A 19,113-nucleotide genomic window follows, 5' to 3' on the forward strand; every position below is an offset into this window, starting at 1 on the left:
CTGATGACAAGATGGAACCGTTTCGAGTTATATTGCCATTCTTAAAGAGGTAAAGGATATTTAAAGCGATCACTACTAATACTGTGATAATCAAGGAGCTGGTTGCTGAATTCTGGGGTAACGCAAAGCTTGAAGAAGAATGTATAAAGTCGGTGGTCAAAAACAAAGAGATTATTGTTTCTGAGTAAGTCTTAAGGGATGTATTGGAACTAGGTGATGAATCTACTGATCCTACTTCGTTGGATGAACGAATGGTGAAGGGTTGTTTGTTGAGAATGGGATACCAAAACAATTTGAACAGGGGGTTCTTGAAGACTGGGTTGTCAAGACCTTATAAGTTCTTGGTACATGTGATAGTGCATTGTTTTGGGCACAGGAAGGGTGGTTATAAAGAAATCTGGATTACCAAATGTGCATGATGATTGCTTTGGGATTAAACTTGAAATATAACTTTTATAAAGTTATATTCGAGCACATGAAGCTATATTTTGACAATAAATGGTTGATGTATCTGAGGTTATACAGCTGATTATTGATCATCAATTTCCTGACATTGATAAGACCGGGGAGGAGATGAAGCAAGCTCACATGTTTGTTACTGGGTGTGCTAAACTAAGGTCTTACGGGAAAAGGAACGAGGAACAAATTCCTAAGTTCCGAGCTTTGTTTGGACATTTACTAAATCTTGATTATGTTGCTCCATCTAATAATCAGTGGAGAAAAGATGATAGTGATTCTGACAGGGAGAATGAGAATGTCAGGATGCAGGGTTATGTTTCTTTGGGTTGTAAATGGTTTGTGAAAGCTGAAGATGCTGAAGTTGAAGGGTCACAAACTATTAAAAAGAAACGTAAGCGTGTTGTTAAGACTGAGGTTGTTACACCTCCTGCTCCTATTCCAGCTCAACAACAACTAGTTGTTGATGATCATTTGGTTGATGATGAAGAGACAGAATCTGATAATGAGGTTCCAAAGAATGTCTTAGCTGATCCTCGAGCTATGCATGATTTTTTTCATGAACGTAGATCAAAGAAAAAGTTTGATGATGATGATGAAACATACGTTCCAGAAACAAGTAAGCCAAAGAAGAAAAGAGAGTCAAGCATATGGTGAAAATATCAGTAATTGATAAGTGTTCAGTTGATAAGCCTGATGATGTTGAAGATGTTCAATGAACATCTATTGATAAAATTCCAGAGGTGTTTAAAGCACCTTAAGCTGATAAAACACCTGATTTTGAAGTGAATTTAGATAATGCGATTGATCATTTGTTGAAGACACCAATAACCAAAAAGTATACACCCAAGGTTGATAATTTTGTGCATCAGGAAACACCAAAAGCTGCTCCTAAGTTTCTCAACAATCTAAATCGAAAGTCTCTCAACAATCATTTTCTGATGTGTATCTGAAAATTGATGGTCCTTCAAAAGAAGAGGTTGATTCATTAAATGAAGTTGCAAGTCAAGAAGTGAAGATAACAAGTCTTGTTGATGAGAATGATCGTTTACAAGCTGATAACAATGAAATCAAGAAGAGGTTGGATGAAAGTGAGCATAAAAGGAAATTATATGATGATTTTCTTGTTGAACACATGAAATATTTGTTATTATTGAGCATAAATTGGGTATTTGTTTTAAATCCGAAGTTGACAGAGCTGAAGCTGATAGCACCGTGTTTGAAAGGGTGTATGGTGGTGATATTGGTGTAGCTGAAGCATCTTTTCATGTGGAATATGATTTGGAAAAGGCTGCTAATAAAGGAAAAACTAAAATTGAAGAGCCTATTATTGAAAATGTGGCTGAAGCTTCTGTGCAAGCTGGTGAATCTAGTCATGTTACTGAATCTGTTAATGAGCCAGTGATGAATAATGAGCCAGTATTTGTTGAATCTGTTGATCCTGTTGAACAACCAATTCAAGTTGATGATGATGTAAAAGTTGTTGGGGAGGAAGAAGAAGATAAAGAAGATGAGGAAATGTTGGACTTTGGTGATTTTGATAATGATAATTTTGATGACTTAGATGATAATGATACACATCGCAAGGTAGTGGTGGTGCGGTTGCTGGTAAGTCTGATAAGAACTTTGATTCTGTTGGTCGAGATGTTCAACAAAATGATCCACAACAAGAATCAGAATCTAAGAGTGCACCGACTGACAAATCTTTAGAGTAATTAGAAGATTTAATTACTTCTAACTTACGTTTTCTAACATGGAGGATGATTTGGAAGATGGGGAGATTCCAATAGATAAATCTGTTTTGACAAAGATGTTGTAAGTGTCTATGGATGACTTGACGTTTAATTCTGAAAAAAGATATTCCTGAACTAGATATTGATGCCGACTGGTTGAATACTGATGAAAAGTTTATGGATAAACCAGAAGTTGTCAGGTATGTTGGCGAACAAGAAGAATTTCATACTTTTGATGAAGTATTTGATAAGGAAATAGAGATGGAGCCAAATACGAACAAACAATCAAAAAAATTTAGTAAAGATGAGATGAAGGATTGGTTTCCGGATGGTGTTGAAATTCCTAAGCAAGTTTTTTGAAATCTAATTAAGTATTATCATAAGACTGAGAAGGACGTTGCAAAGGGAAAATGTCTGAGTATTGCGTATTTGAGTAAAATTAAGAAGATTGGAATGCATAGCCTATTTGGAGTGCAATACTTCAATAGTTTAATGGAGTTCGAAAGTTTGTCGTGGTCTGATGCGTACGATATCTGTATGCATTATGATTTGTTGTATAAACCATAAAGTGGTCCGGTGAAAGAGATTTGGGAGTTTATAGTAAAAGAAGCTAAACGTGGTTTCAAAAAATGGACACCTTAGTTGCCTAAGGTGTTCAAATCAAGAAATCGTAAGAATCCAGAAGGGGAATTAATAAGAACTTTGGGGTAAACAAGGCCAGATTCACTTCGCATTATACCGTTGTACCCAATGGAACAGGATTTTCTCCTTACTTCCTTTGTTGGTCTTATTTAGCGTTGACTGGTGAAGCAAGCATATATTTGGATTGTGGGAATGAAAAGTACGATGTGATTAGAGTGTAAGATCCAATGTGGTTGATAAACTGTTCTTTGAAAGATATTGAGACACTGCATATGAACAAGATACAATGTAATGACGAGAAAGTAAAGACACAAGCCAACCAGTTTCAAAAGGTTGTGGACTTATGCTTTGATAAGAAAATACATTCTGGTAGAGCATGGGAAACTAATTGGAGGGCTGTTATTAAAGAGCAAGAGAAACTTGAAGCTGAATTGGAAGCTAAACTTAAAGATCGAGTTATGGATGCGTCATGAAATAAATTTCAATATAAAGATAAGTTTCTACAAAGCCTTCGTTTGATGAAGCAAGGAAGGAGTATCAAAAAAGAGTTTTTGGTATGGATTGAAGACCTAGCAATATCCAAGGGGGAGTTTGTTAGAGCATTAATGTCTAATGCTAGGTCTAGTGGGATAAATGTGTCATTTATATTGTATAAGGGGCTAAAATGTCATCATTAGGAAGGTTGTATTATGTAGCGTATAAGCCTTAAAGACGTATAAGCTTATACGGGAGTATAAGCTTATACGCTGACCAAGCTTATACGGGTACACTGTAGCAGTATATATAGATTTGATGTTTATCAATTTGTAACAGTTGTGCAATAGTGCTTATTTGTGCTATAAGTATAATATCAATATATTAGTGCTTACAAGTGAATGTGTTCTCAATCCTTTACAATATTATTCCGCAATGCTGTTTAGTATACCAAATAACTAGTTAATTGATCCGAATCATAACGTTTTCACGTAAATGATGTCATGCTTGATCTGGATCATGCGCTTTCAAAAGCGTTTTGTTAGTGGAAAATAAGTAATGAAAGGTCGGGCCATACTCAAGCCTCAATTTTTGGTATGAAGGTTAAAAATATATTGAATTTTAAATTTTAATACGTTATCATATGATGCTTGGGTAGGTTTAACGTTAGAGTATGCCAAGTAGCCGGTGATATAAATCTTAAATTGTCTAGCTTTAGTGTTTTATATTTCATTGGCGTATGGTTCTATAACCTTAAATTTTGTATTGATGGGATGCCTCGGGTGCGGAGACTATGGGTCTGTATGCGGTTTATCATCTTGATATTCACAACTCCTAAATGGGTTGTGAATATTAAAAAAAAGCTTATAAAAAGAGCAAACCCACAGTTATCTGCCACATAAGTCATTAAACTTGATCATTACGTACTTAAAGTACAAATATACAACTGACTTGATCATCCACGTTGTTAGCCATGTGGGGTCCCCTTGCTCGCGTCTTATTACCATTAAGAAACGGACCACAAGGGACATGCCACATGTAAACCCTACATATGCATTCGTGCATACTCACCTATGGTGATGGGTTTGGGGTATTTCTTGATAAAGGGGGGGTATGTCATGTTGTGGGGAACATTAGCTAATTAATTAATTATACCTTAATCGTACCTAATGGATGCTTTGGTAAACTCTGATGCTTAAATATAGGAGGATAAACAATACCCTTGATCTTCTTAACTATTCATGGAAGCAAAGAGCTACAGAGATTTTAAATCTGCTAATTTTGAGGTTAAGTCAAGTTGGGGTGCTCTGGTTTGGTAAAAGCTAATAATAAACGGGTCATAACTGTGTAAACCACTTAGTTATATAAAATAAAAGAAATTGTTGGATCTTATTTGTTCTTGTAAAGATCAAGGCATGGGTTTAAGTGGCCAACAATATCAGTGATCGCGGTTTTTGCGTTTTTTTTAGCTTTAAAATAATCTATATGTTTTTAAGGCTATATTTTCCGATTTTGATTCCATTGCATTAGACTTTTTCAGGGACGAAAAAAGAGTAAGTGTGGGATATTTGATATAATGATAAATATATATTTCCCTTGTGTAAGGCCCTGTTCCCAGTGCCCTACATGGCGTTGGATTTACTCATAAACATAATTCTAAATATTAGAGTTAATTTAAATTTTTGCAGAATAATAAAAGTAACCATTCATTACAAAACGTTCAAATCTTGTCTTTAAAGCATAATATAAAATATCGTATCAAAACATCATGACAATTATTCTTTAGATTCCAGCCGCTTCAGATCATGTCATGTGTCTCCCTCAAGCCAGTTGCTTTAATCTATTTACATGTATGCATACTAAAAGTCAACTACGCTGAGTGAGTTCTAGTTAATAAGATGACATACGATACATTCACATACATACATATATATATGTATCCGAAGATACATAACATACTTAGCCTGTTACCTTTCTTATTTACTTACTTGCATATATAATTTCATTCTTTCATATTGTCTTTCTTTATCATACACAATAAATTCATAACTATTATTACATTATAAAGAGCATTTCGCCCTACATACCGATATTATTAGTGTCTGGTGCCCTCCATCCTCGGATATTGTTAGGGTCCAGTGCGTTCCATCCTCAGATATTATGGGTCTGGTGCCCTCCTTTCCATGCAACCATACCATCATTCATTCATTTCATTACTTTCATATTTATGTAATTTAATACATACTCTTAAAATTCCTAAATCATTCATAACACATTTATATATCATTTACACAACAATCATAAATCATTCACATAGCATACACTTACCACTTAAGGTAAGTGTATTAACTAATCACATCGAGTATGCACACAGCCCCGAAAACATAACAAGGAAATAGGTCTAGAAACCCAATTGTAAACAATTCCGTTCTAAATTTATGGTAATGCCCTTCTTAAGCTGTGCACGGTTAACTGTGTATCAATTAACAAGTATCACTTAGCTAATCCTAATTATATCATATTTCTAAGTCATTCCCCATTTTAAATGTTACCTTTCCTTATTAATTGGTTCTTTGTTCTTAGCGTATATACCGTACAAGTCCGTATTCTTTGCTCACATACGTATACGTCATACATACCTATATGTCATACATGCACATACGTTATACATGAATATACGTTATATATATATATATACGGTATACGTTCATACACGTTATACATACATACATACATATACAGTATACATACATACATGGCATGCATACACGTTATACATGCATACATATACGGTATTATATACATATACACATACATGGCTCACATACATACTCGTTATATATTCATATACAGTACACGTACATACATACACGCTATATATATATATGCAATACGGTATATATATACATATGCGGTGCATATTCATTCACGCCATACGTATACGGCTCTCACATATATGCGGTACATATACATATGCGGTGCATATACATACACACCATACATATACGGTACATGTACATATGCGGATCTCATACATATAGTGTGCATATACATACATGTTAATACATACACCTTGCATACATATACGTCTCATAGATATGGCATACATATACATTGCAGACATATACATCACAATCATATACGTTGCTTTGTACTTATACGCTACTCATACTTATACGGCGTATTTACTTATACGCCCTCTATATTATGTTCAGCTTTCTACTTCGCGTTTTTAAGATTTTTCTTCGATTCCGGCGCCGTCAGCCGCCGTTAAACACCACGATTAGCCGGAGTTTGATTGTTTATGACCTAGGTAGCTTCGGGGTGTCCAGATCTGAGCTAAGGTGGCCCTTAAGCTCGTTTTTGGTTGATTAAACACCCGAATAAGCTAAATCTAGATTCAAACTACTCATTCGGCATCCCGGGGCTGCGGTGTCAGGTTCAAAATTGTTGGGTTAGCTAAGATAAATAATTTGTTACCTTCGGTTGGTCTTGGATCATTGAATAGAATAGTGTAGAGAGTGTTTGGCTTAAGGGTGTGTTTTTTATGGTGTAGGCTAAGGTGTAGAATGATGGAGATGGAAAGGATTTAGGGTTTAAGGGGTATTTATGCTCCCTAAGTATATGATTTAATTCCAAATATTTTAACCCACCATCCTTCTATCTTTGTTATTATTATTATTATTATTATTATTATTATTATTATTATTATTATTATACTAACTCAAATTGATTCTTCCGGCGAAATTTATATTTTAATATTACTCAAGGAAGTCTCGGGATGTTACACCTTGTATATTTTATATAATATTTAATTAGTTTTTGTTCGTTTTTAGTTAAGATTTGTATACTACTAACATAACTGTGTTTTGTTGGTTCCGAAAGTTGATCGTAATTGAAAAGGCGAAAAACGAGTCAAAATAAGCCTAAACGAGAAGCCGGAACGCATTAGGAAATGAACTGGAAGGAGAACCAGTGAGACCGTCCGGTGAGACTGGCCCCCCATTAGAGCACGTCGCGCCGCGTGGCGCACCAGCTACCCCATACTTAGTCACGCGGCGTGGCCAACTTATTTTTCCCGAAAGTTTCCAATTTTGGTCAGGTTTTGGGCCCATTTCACTAGAAATACACCCTTATCCTTAACCTGAAGAATACCCCATGAACCAGAGCTGAATTTGGAGTTGTTTGGTGCTTTGGATTGTAATATTTGGCGGTTTTGAAGGCAAGGAATCATCCGGTGAAGAGCTCTACATTCAAGATTAAAGATTACGGGTTTTATCACCTTTGATCTTTCCTTTTCATTATTTTCACCATGTTTTCTATTATTATTGTTTTGTTATATTTAAATATGCTAGGCTAAACTCTATATACTGCCTAGGCTTATGATGAACCATCGTTGATGTTTTGATTTTAGTTGGATTGTTGCTTTTCGTTATAGTTTTATGATTCAGTAAACTATTTGATTTTATTTAATTGATGCGTATGTGCACTTAGTTTTACTTGTTCTATTTTTATTATTCCACATTATCCTTAGTGTTTGTTTCATATGATAGGATTTTGTTAGGTCATCTACTGTGTGTTTTTTACTAGTTTATGATTGAATTCGAATAAGATCATAGGAATAATATTATTAGTCAAACGAATAAAAATGTGTTGCTAACCTAGAAAGTTGTAAGGTGATAGGTTATTGTTAGATCTTTATTGATTAAGATTGCTAGATTTAGTTCTTTGTTAGGAGTCCGTCTAGGTTTGATTAATTAATATTGTCTAGCGAGTCAATTAAGTTTATCAAATTACTTTTTTTCTCCTGGTAAGGTAGGATTTCACTATAAAGGTACTCTTTCATAATTAATTAGATAACCGCAAGGGAGTTTAATATATAAACTGGTGTGTCTTAAAACTTGTTAGATACCCATAGGTGTCTTTTTGAAAAGGGTCATGGGTCCTGTTTGGGTTTTCTTTTAAGTGTCTATTTTACGATCCCAATTCTATAACTATTATTTTCCAGCTATTTGATAACTGAAACTTTGGGGATTCCAGCCTAGTTGGTTTTTCATTACCATCTGAATCAGTTAAACGTATTTCTCTTATGTTTTATTACTTGTCTTTTCTCAATTAGTTTATTTTAATAGTTTAATATTAGTAATTAAAAACCCCTTTAAACAAATATAAAAATACATAGTCATGTCAGTTTGTTGAGTCTAATTAGTTAATTTAAGTAATTTAAAGAGTCACGTGGGTTCGATATCCGGACTTACTTATTTGTATTATAGTCGATCGATTCACTGTCCGATAGGTAGTTTAGTCGAGTTTTAAGAGTCTAGAATTATAACTTAGTGTATAGATTAGCCTAATTTAGTTAATAATTATTTGACTACTTCCAACACATCAAGTTTTTGGCGTCGTTGTCAAGGACTCTTGGCGATTGCGTTATTAGATTCGATTAGATTTACTTGCTACATACGTGCTATTTGTTTTGTTTGTTTTTTGAGTCGTATGAGTCTAATTTAAGTTTCACTTTATTTTTGTATAATTTTAAGTATTTGAGTCTACTCACTTGGTCTTTTGCGTTTTTCAGGTATATGTCACATCTTCGTTCGCAAGGACCACCACCGGATAATTTTGGATTTCCCCGTTGAAATCCGAGGCTAGTTTATCAGCATAAAAACAACCGTCAGAGTCTGGTTCTACACTGAAACCATCACCTCAAATTTCACCACTGTCAAGTCCGAGAGGCCAACCAGACATTCAAATGGTTAGAAACAACAGAACCGTTCACGAGCGAGCTTTCGATGGTTTAACCGAAAACCAGTCGTCGATCATCATCTCGAGATCAATAACCCAAACTCATGGCAGATTCCATCTTACGTCATGAATTCTGTCACCCAAGCTAATTAATTTCATGGGCGGGACGAAGATGCACCAGCACACATTAACCGCCTCAGCCGCGTTCTTAAATCGTTTAGTTTACAAGATGCTACTGTAGATGCTATATTCTTACATTTATTTCCATTTTCACTTGCAGGACGCACAGCCTTTGGCTCAACACGCAACCACCCTGCAAATTCACTACTTTGGAGGCACTTCGTTCAGCATTGATCAAGAAGTACTTCCCGCCTGCTAAAGCATGTCACCTTCGTGATCAAATCCACTCCTTTCACATGGAGCCGGAAGAACCGTATTATCAGGCTTGGGAGCGTTTTCAGAATCTGTTATCTCGTTGTTCACAAAATGGTCTTACACCATGGGCTTTTGTTGAGAAGTTTTACAATGGGCTAAATTATAAGACACAAGCTGTTTCGACACTGCTATGTGTGGTAATCTGATGGATCAGAAGAATGTTATGCAATGGAATGCTTGAAAGTTTTACTCAATCAGAATACGCCAAAAGGCCACGTCACGGGAATTCCATCTTCGTTACTAGTACACCCTTATCTTCTCGAGGCGTGCACTAGGTTAATATGGACACTAGTGTGGCTGCTCCTTTAGAAAGTATAACTAGAGAGGTGAAGGAGCTCATGGCCAAGGTCAACAAATGTGAGTTATGCAGGGGTAGTCATGGTACTTTGGAGTGCCCGTTGATGAATCTAGAGGTAGATTTTGTTGCTGGTCAGAAAAGGTTTTCCAACGCTTATAGCAACAACAATCAATATTGAAATAACTACAAGAACTCGAATCAAAGTAATTCAAATTGGTGTCCGTCTGGTGCACCACCTGGTTTCAAGCTGCTTATAACCGAGGGCAAGATCCGTATAATGTGGGTCAGAATGTTTAGAGTTCAAGTAATGGGAAAAGTGTGAGTACTGAGCAAGGTTTGAGTGGTGGAATGGGAAGACTAGAAGAGATGATGAAACATATGCTTGTTAGAGATCAGGCCACGTAGAAAACTTTAGCTGATCATGATTTGCTTTTGAGGAATCATCAGTCTGCCATTCTTGATATTTAGAGGTCCGTTGGTAATATTGCTTGTCGTTTAGAAGAGAGATCTCCAGGTCAATTTGTATGGATTCGTTATAATCTGGTTGGTGTTAAAAGCGCGTATAAAGCCAAAACTTGGTTTAATGAGGACCATTCTTGTAATTATGATTAAATATAAAACTAACAAAAATATCAAACCCTAATCAGCCGTGACTTCTCCTACTCTCCCACTATGTCACAGTTTCAGCACCTCTAGCCCTAATTCACCTTCAATTCAATCTTGTTTCTTGCAATTGGTGGTGTTTTTGAGTGATTCTCATCATTCCTAACACTAGTTGGTAAGTTTTATGCCTTTATCTCATAACTTTGATGAGTTATTATGAAACCCTATATCTTAATTCTCTGTAATATTGATGATAAATCACATGTATGATGTTAATTGATGAATTAGAACCCTAGAGATGTCATAAACATATTAGGGTTTGAGTTTTTATAACAACAGTTTGCTAACTGATTCATTTTTGTTTATTGTGGTGGCTGTAACTCGATGATAATCAAGTGTATTTGATTAATTATTGAAGGCTATAGTATTCTGAGTCTAGTTTTCAGAAAGGTAAAATTTGTAATTTTTAAACGAATTTTGAATAGTTTTTATGATTTTACAAAACAACGTGTCAAAGCTGATGCGGGGAGTCAAATTCTGGTCAGTCTTCTGACATAATAACTCTTTTATAACAAAGCCAAATGGGTTGGTTCCACTTCTAGAACTTCACCTTTTGAGTTTGGATTCTAACACAATTGTCCTTGCTTCAACTGGTTTAGTTTGGTGGGCTAAACAAGTCAATACTTTTTGTTGCTCAATATGATGAGTTATCTGTACCTACCCGTGATGATTGATTTATCATGAATGGTTTACACAAAGAAAAAAATATAATAAACATATCTTTAGAAATCAAATCCATACATTGTGGTAAATTTTGTGGGATTTATTTCTAAGGACTACTTAGTTAAATAAATTGGATTGTACACGAGAAATCCTGTCTAAAAACTACTTGTTCAGATTTTAAAATACTTGATAATTGCTTGATGTATTGACCATGGTGTGACATAGGATACATGTAAGAACAACCTAAAACTATCGAAGTTAATTGAAATCACCAACGAGTCATCGGGTCAAGTTATGTGTGTATATGTGTGTGAGTGCATACATAGGTCTAATAGTCATAAGTTGTTGAACCCACTCTCATCACTTAAAAACTTATACTAAGTAAAAGTTAATAAGTCAAGTGCATTCAGTTGGTTTGAGAAAAGTCTATTACACGTTTCACTAGGTGAGTTCATGCTAGAAAACTTTACCATTTACTGTGATGCTTCGCATACGGGAATGGGATGTGTTTTGATGCAGGGAATAAAGTAATAGCTTATGCTTCGAGACAATTAAAGATTCATGAAAAGAATTACACCACACCTGACCTTGAATTAGGTGCTATAATTTTCGCGTTGAAATTATGGCGACATTACTTGTATGGTGTTAAGTTCATCGTATACACTGATCAAAAAAGTTTGAAGCATATATTCGATCAAAAGGAATTGAATATAAGAGAAAGGCTTTGAATGGAAACGCTTAATGACTATGACTGTGAGATCATATACTATGAAGGAAAGGCGAATGTTGTGGCTGACGCCTTAAGTAGAAAAGAACATGAGAAACCAAAGAGGGTCCGAGCTCTTAAATTGGAACTTAAAGTTGATTTAGCTAGTCAAATCAAAGAAGCTCAGATGTTGGCATTGGAAGAAGGAAACATTAAAGCCGAAAAAGAGAACGGTACAATTGATCAACTAGTTAAAGGAAGTGATGAAATACTAGACTCGGTACAAGGATTTGGGTACCGATGGTCGGAAGTTTAAGAGACAAGATTCTAGAAGAAGCACACAAGTCAAAGTATATGATGCATCCGGGGAGTGGCAAGATGTATCACAATCTAAAGAATGATTACTGGTGGATCGGTATGAAGAAAGATATTTCTTTGTATGTTGCTAAGTGCCTGACGTGTTCAAAAGTAAAAGCTGAACATCAAAAGCCGTTAGGCTTATTACAATAACCCGAAATACCAATATGGAAATGGGATATGATAACCATGGATTTCATCATGAAGTTACCTAAGACTTCTCGCCAGAATGATGCAATCTGGGTTATTGTAGACAGACTTACCAAGTCTGCTCATTTTATTCCGATACAAGAAACGTTTAGCATGGATAAGTTAGCACATCTCTACGTTGAAAACATAGTATCCTTACACGGTGTACCGCTATCAATCATTTCTGATAGAGATAGTCGTTTCACTTCAAATTTTTGGTCAAGCTTTCAAAAGGCAATGGGGACTCGATTAAACTTAAGTACTGCATACCATCCCCAAACTGATGGCCAAAATGAACGTACAATTCAAACCTTAGAAGATATTCTTCATGCCTGTGTCATTGACTTAGGAGGAAGTTAGGACACTCATCTTGCTTTAATGGAATTCTCGTATAACAACATTTATCATAAGAGTATCCAAATGGCACCATTTGAAGCATTGTATGGGTGTAAGTGTAGAACACCTGTATGTTGGTCTGAAATAGATGATAGTCAGTTGTCAGGACCCGAAATTGTTCAAAGAACCACTGATCAAGTTATAGAAATCCGTGAACGATTGAAGGCAGCAAGAGATAGACAAAAGAGTTATGCAGACATTCGCCGCAAGCCATTAGAGTTCAAAGAAGGCGATAGAGTATTATTGAAAGTATCGCCTTGGAAAGGTGTAGTAAGGTTCGGGAAGAAAGGGAAACTAAGTCCACGCTTTGTGGGACCATTTAAGATACTTGATAGAGTCGGACCAGTTTCTTACGGATTAGAGTTACCCGATGAAACGAAAGGCATTCACGACGTGTTTCATATATCCAATCTATGCAAGTGTTTAGCTGACGAAACCCTTGCCATGCCATTAAAAGATGTTAAGATCAACGAGAAGCTTAAATTTGTGGAACAACCGATTCAAATAGAAGATAGCATGATCAAGTTTCTCAAGCACAAATGACTCAAGCTCGTGAAAGTCAAAGGGGATTCAAGACCAGGACCCGAGTATACGTGGGAGCTCGAGTCAAAAATGAAGAAGAAGTATCCCTATCTATTCTAATAAATCTCGAGGACGAGATTATTCAAAAGGTGGGGAGGATATAACACCGCGTCTTAAACCCTATAAAATTTTAGCTAAATATATTAACTTATAAAGTATAGGGACCAAAAAGTAAAAAATCAGAAAACTTCATCCATCGCGATACGCGATGGGATAGGCATTAAGCCCATCGTGTAGCGCGACGGACTTGCACAACAACCCAGAAATGGGCGGTGTAGCGATACGTTACGGCCCAATCACAATGGTCATTGCGTATCGCGATGACTATGCTGAGTCATTGGACACGTGTCCAACCTCGTCTCAACACGTGGCACGATATGACAGGCCACGTGTCAGGAGCAGATAAGGCGGCGTCAAATTGTGGCGTCGTGATACGCGACGGGGTTAAAAAACCCATCTCGTATCGCGATGGGGGGTAGAATCTGCCTATAAATAGAGGGTTACGGGATTGAGCCTCATTCATCCCATTTCACCTTCACTTTCACACACATAAGCATAGGGAAACATGCCCTGTTGCCGTAACAAGCTGACGTGTCTTTATCTCAAAGTTCGTGCAAGTAATGAAGTTATAATCAAGCTAGCAATCATACAATCGAGTAGAACTAGATCATGCCTTTTTCTTATTATCATTCTAAGTATCCGATCTAAGGTAGGAATTATGTTTAAGTTATTTAAATTATAGCTTAGACAATCAATCATGGCTATGGCCTTTAACCTTGAAAGTATTTTGTAAACATTCACATTCATAAAAAAGTTTTCATAAACGTTACTTCATAGCAAAGTAATGTTAACTAAAGATATATTTTGATGGGCATGTAGTAATTGTAAGGGTGATATCACTAGTAGTAAGTTTCTTGCCTAAGGAAAAGTAATTCGTACAAATCCCAATCAACCGAGGGACCCGTTTATTTGCCTGGAGAAACTTACCAACGTGTTATAACCTATAAGCCAAAGCATGCTACATCAAACGTCACATAAAACCTAAGTGTTTTCATTAGTAATCAAAGATAAACGATTTCAAGGTTAAGCTTAGCAATCATAGCTTAATCAAAACATCATTCGGGTATTTATAAAAATCTATTTATGTATAGGTTAAATATCATTCTCAATCATTCACAGTCAAGGTTTTCCAACACCGACGGTACAGGTGAATACGTTAACGTTTTTAATCAATCAAAACATATTTATACTCGACAATGATGAACGGGTGTTTGTCTTAACGATTCAGTCAATGATTTCATGAGATTACATGATCTCTAAAACGTTATAATACAAAGTAGAGAATAAAATCAACTCAGACCGAATATGCATGTGTCTGGATCCAAACATAACTGTTAAGCCTAATCAGTCAAAGGCTAGGTAGCCGCAGGCTAAACGGTCATGACTAGTTCTCTGTTCAGGGTCCCGTGGCTCGGAGAATACCGTTATGTGTGTAGGGAAGTGGTACATATACCGGAAGTAGAAAAGCTTCCGCTGAGATTGTCGAGAAAACTATATTTGTATTGTAATGTCATTCACATGTTTTATTGAGTCATACGTGTTCACCAGTATATAGCGGACGTATTTTTACAACCCATTGCAGGTAATTAAGCATAAGTAGCATTAGCAAGGATTGGAGTCTTAATGAAGATAGAAGCGCGTACAAGATGGCTCCGTTTTTTATAACTAAAATCCTTGTAATATGATTCATATATTTTGTAAACTAATACTTGCATATTTAATTCCCAAGTAAATTTTCAATGTAAATTAATATTATATTCAAACCTAAAGTCTTGCGCTAAAATTAACCCATAACTCTGATATATTTACAAAACAGGTATCAACTTGTGGTCACACGCCTAGGCCCTAAGTCGGGGTGTGACAACGACTTAGTCAAAGTCTTCTGCTGCCTAGATTAAGGTTTTCGGGATGTGACAGTTCAAACGTCTAGTAGCTTGTAAATCGGTTAGTTGCGTTGGTATAATTAAAAGAGTGCTAAATCTACTTGTACATACACTACATACACTACATGTATTATATATACTACTTTTTAGTAGAATTGTTGGGTGTCACACTTGTATTCACAATCATTCAATAATTCTCGTAGAAACCACTTTATATGAGTGTAAGTGGTATGTAACGCTTCTTAGGCCCATACTAGAAGAATAAGAAACAATTTAAGCAAGAAACTAGTCAAAATGAATAGACATTGACCTCTACCAATAAGAACTTTATAATATCACTTTATGTTATGATTGTTGATTACCAGTTATCACTATTAGATTCTAAATCAAGTACAATTGTTTGAACAAGTGATATCAGAGCGAAGATCTTGTATCATTTGATGAAAGAATTGATCAATGTTTCACAACCTCTCGTTTTATACCTTTAATCATCATAGTTTTTCAGAATAAAAGCATCAACCTTTAATTAAAGACGAAGAGTTTTAATAATGGATTTATCAACACGCCACTATCACTGATTCCTATTAAGTTCTCAAAGTGTAAAAGAATAATGACATCTCAAGATTTTGTGATGTTGAGTTATAGAACTCGATGGTGAATTGATCGCATCTACCAATTGTTCCCTTTTATGATCCAAAATCATAGTAGCCAAATAGAGTTTAAAAACATTTTAATATGAAAGCCTTTAGTAACGGTTATCATATCTTTTCCTAACTATAAATATCTTTCTTAGATCACGAATCTAACAAATTGTTCTTTGTACAGTTAATTAAAAGTTATCACAGCAGAAGAATAATTTAAAATTAAATAGTCAAGAACAGTTGTATAATCAACTAAAGAACACACAAATAGACAAAAGAATCGCAAAAGAACTCAACTAGTAACTTGTTCAAGCGTTGTTAGGTTTATAGTTGCATTCAATTTATAAGCTAAAAACTAAGGGTCTATTTGGTATGTGCTTTTGGAATGAATCATCACTTTGAATTGTTTGGTTGACAACGGTGTTGGGAGGGTAGTGAAGGTGACGTAGGGTAAAAATGAGACGTAATGCAATAAAACAAGGGGTGGGTTAAATATAATGATTTTTGGGGTAACTTAGAGTGAACTAAATAAACAAGGTAATAAGTAGGGATGAGCGTGTGATAGTACCCGTACTTGTACCTGGTTCTACTCGTACCAAAAATCAAATAAAAACACATACCAATACTCGTACCAAATTTTTCAGTATGGTACGGGTACGAGAATTTCGGTACAATACCCGTTTTTGTACCACTTTGCCTTTTTATTTCCAAATTTTCGACGATCTTGAAACCGGTACCAGTATGAGTAACAAACAACTTGAATTAGTCCGGGTATCGATACTTGCAAATGTACATGACGGGTACCAAATTAGTACATGTACCAAATTGTCCGTCGATTTAATTATAAGATAGTATTGAAGAACCCTAATTCGGTCACCGACTTTAAGTGATTTGTTTGTTGGTTCGAGTCTTGGATGTCATATTATTTAATTTTGAAGAAACGTTTAGTACTTGTTCAATAATTACATGGTTGAAAATTTTATTTTATATATTAAATATCAAGAATCCCAATTAAACCCTTATATAATCCAAACAGATACAAATTACCAAATGTACCCGTACCAAAATTCAACAAAAATGAGTACCAAAGTCGTACCAAATAGGCTAAATCAGTACGGGTACAGGTACAAGTATGAGTATTTGAGACAAAATGCTCATCCCTAGTAATAAGTGATTTTATTCTATTAACCAGCTTGTGACTCTATTTTTATTTTATTTTATTTTGTCTTTTATTCCTATATATCAAACACTAATATAACATTCTTTTTAGTAAATTTTCTTTCTATCGTAGTTTTGTCAAATTTTCATTGTATTTCATTCCTTGATCATTCTGTACCAAACCAACCCTCAATAAACTTGACCGTCTCTGGAAAAGAAATTTAAACCAAATTAGAAAAGAGAGCTTTACCTTTACCAATCCAACTGAACTGAGCCCAACTCAAAAACTGAAACTGCCGAATAAAAGCAGCGGCGGAGGAGATAATAATAATAATAATGGATTTGAATATAAAATAGACACGTCAGCGTACGATTTGCTTCAAACGAGTCTAACATCCGTGGAGATGCTTTTGTTCATCTTCGTAAGGTTAGGGCTTACCATTGTCTTGTCACTAAAACTACCTTATTCACTTCATTTTGCTTGAAGAAGATCTTGTCAAATCTGAAACGGAGCATGCAAAAGCACCTGTAGACTTCACAATCTTATGTATGAGAAAAACCATTATCTTAAAGCAATAAAGGCTTGCAAAGACTTTAAGTCAAAGTATCCAGACATTGAACTTGTTCCTCAACAAGAGTTTTTTCAAGATGCGCCACAAGAAATTATTAATTCGCTTCTCTCCACTGACACTGCCCATAATCTGATGCTTAAAAGGCTCAACTTTGAACTCTTTCAGGTATATATATTGAATAACAAGCACACTTTAATACTTGATATTCTGTTTATTAGGCATGTAAACAAACTGAACAAACATAACTGAGCCAAAAGCGGTTACTATAATAATTGTGAAGAACAATGTGTTGTTAAATGAATGTGTTAACGAACTTAAACTACAGACGTAAGCGAATGTACATTAACGGATTTAAATGAACGACCGAGACATGTGTTCATGCTTGTTCGTTTAGCTTAATGAACAAACTTTTTTGTTCATGTTTAACGAACTTCCCACTGAATGGTTCACAAACTGTTAATTGAACGTTCGGTTCGTTTCGTTTAATGGACTATTCATATCCTGTTAATGTTTAGCTCACATTCAAAGTTTTCATTGCTGTTATTTTTTGTTAGCGAAAAGAATTGGCAAAACTTCACGAGAAACTGGAAGAACAAAAGAAAGTCCTTCAAGACACAATCGCAAACCGAAAAAAGTTTCTTTCAAGTCTTCCTTCACACCTTAAGTCTCTAAAGAAAGCATCTTTGCCAGTACAAAACCAACTGGAAATTCTTCACACAAAAAAACTGAAACAACATCAATCAGCAGATTTGCTTCCACCTCCTCTTTTTGTAATTTACTCACAATTGTTGGCTCATAAAGAAGCGTTTGGTGAAAGTATTGATCTTGAGATTGTCGGAAGCTTGAAAGATGCTCATACGTTTGCCAGACAACAAGCTAATAAGGAAAATGGTAACCATTCACAACAATCGTGTATTCCTTTATATTTACATTGGCTGGTTTGGGTCGATTTTGGGTGCAAACCGAACCAAAAACTGAAATTTCAGTTTTTGAGTTATTGAAGCCCATTTGGTTTTGTTTTTTTGCGATTTGAGCTTAACTTTTTTGGGCCAAAATCCTTTTGATATGTAATTATCACTTGATTGTTATACATTTGGTTAGGGTGGGGGGTAGGCACTCACTTAGCTCAACATTTTTTTAAAATTAATATTAAATAATAATAAATAAAAACACATTTTTATTAGTTATAAAAAACATTACAATATTGTATATATATATAAATTACAAATTCAAATTAATTTTTCGGTAATTGTATGCATCTTTGGCATATGATTTAGACTTTATTTTATAATAATGATAATGATTTAATTATAATTTTCAACCTTTATATGAACTTTACAAAAATAAGTTATAGACTTTAATATTAACAAATCGAAATTCAAAATTATCTTCCAATCTATTTCAATTTTAAATCCAATATTATAATCTCTAAAACTACTACGAATTATTTCTTACTTTCG

General features: G+C 35.1%; 1 pseudogene across 1 annotated transcript; it reads left to right on the forward strand.

Moving 5' to 3' along the window:
* The first annotated feature begins 9,766 nt into the window (after window positions 1-9,766).
* LOC143538701 (THO complex subunit 5B pseudogene) lies at window positions 9,767-18,708 on the forward strand (annotated as a pseudogene). The gene is made up of 3 exons (XR_013136297.1): window positions 9,767-9,924; window positions 17,540-17,818; window positions 18,208-18,708. The product of XR_013136297.1 is annotated as a THO complex subunit 5B pseudogene (transcript).
* The last annotated feature ends 405 nt before the right edge of the window (window positions 18,709-19,113 follow it).

This window comes from Bidens hawaiensis, unplaced genomic scaffold, assembly GCF_021521415.1.
Source record: "Bidens hawaiensis isolate Kalapana, Puna unplaced genomic scaffold, B.hawaiensis_p1.1 tig00011690_1, whole genome shotgun sequence".
NCBI classification, from domain to species: Eukaryota; Viridiplantae; Streptophyta; class Magnoliopsida; order Asterales; family Asteraceae; genus Bidens; species Bidens hawaiensis.